Source organism: Euleptes europaea, chromosome 16, assembly GCF_029931775.1.
Source record: "Euleptes europaea isolate rEulEur1 chromosome 16, rEulEur1.hap1, whole genome shotgun sequence".
NCBI lineage: Eukaryota > Metazoa > Chordata > Lepidosauria > Squamata > Sphaerodactylidae > Euleptes > Euleptes europaea.
The window spans coordinates 5011588-5013003 of record NC_079327.1 but is presented as its reverse complement, the minus strand read 5'-3'; positions in this window follow the sequence as shown (position 1 = coordinate 5013003).

The following is a 1416-nucleotide window of genomic DNA, read 5'->3' as shown; positions in this document are numbered from 1 at the left end:
TCATGTGGAGGAGCAGGGAATCAAACCCCTCTTAACCGCTACACCACACTGGCTCTTCACCAGTCAAAGATCAGCTTTTCAGGGGTTCATCAAAAGAGTGAAATTTGGAATTTCCAATGTCCTTATGGCAGAGCCAACCCCCTCTCAAGGTTCTCAATTATGTATTTATTTTTGGATTTATATCCCGTTCTATTCCGTCCAAAGCAGGATTCAGAGCAGCTAACATCATAAAACATCTTATTACAATACAATTCCCCATTACATCGCTATACAATAAATACAGTATTAACAGTTAAAACCTACAATTCTAAAAACTGACTCTAAAACCTGATGGCACCCATTACGCTGGCACAAGGGTCAGCAGCCAGCCTGGGGGAGAGGTAATCAGGAACACCCAATACCAAACGTCCCAGGAACAATGTCAAACTTTGACTTCCTTCCATCAGTCCACCACACTGCCTAGGAGGCTGCTTCTTTCAGGTTTCAGCTCTGAAAAGGGGAGGGGTTTGAGCTTCACCGCTGCCCTCATTTCCCCTGACTTCCTCCTCCACTGCCTGTAGCAAAGAATGGCCTCTCATCATCTGCCTCTCAGGCTAGAGTTGCCTGCTCCAGGTTGGGAAATACCTGGGGATTTTGGGGGTGGAGTCTGAAGAAGGCGGGGTTTGGAGAGGGGAGGGACGTCAATGCCATAGTGACCAATTGTCAAAGTGGCCTACACTGATTTCTATTGGCTGGAGATCAGTTGTAATAGCGGGAGATCTCCAGCTACAGTACCACCTAGAGGTTGGCAACCCTATCTCAGGTTGATACACAAATCAGAGTGTGAAGGAGCTTTCCCCTTCTTTCCTGGGTACCCAAAGCACCAGAGTGAATGTCTATTTTTTCAAATTAAAATGAACACATCGTCAAAGACAGCTAACATCTGTACTTCACCATGATCATTTCATTTCAGTATTTCCCTCTCAATTGAAATGATTCTCCCTGTCAGAGCCTGGCTGGAGAGAAATGCTTGAGCGCTAGAGTCAGACATCAAATGGGGCAGAACTTGACTGGAGCACTTGGGTTTATAACGGTTCAGCTTGGTTTCTTTACACGAGAAAGGGAGGGGTTGTCTCCCAACACTTCCACTGTTTACTACGTTTCGATTATGTCTCTTATTAAAAGACCCAAGCCAAGCATCAACAGGAAAACTACCTGCTACGTGGATTGAGGTAGGCACGGTATTATGAAAATCTAAACACCAGCCATCAATCATCAATCCAAAGGGAGACTGCAACCAAGAAATCAGAAGGTGGTTGAGACTGGGAAGGGCAGCCATGAAGAAGCTAGAAAAGATTATTGAGGGTAAGGATGTGTTGCTGGCGACCAAGATCCAGTTAATTCATACGATGGTATTCCCCATTACTATGTATGGGT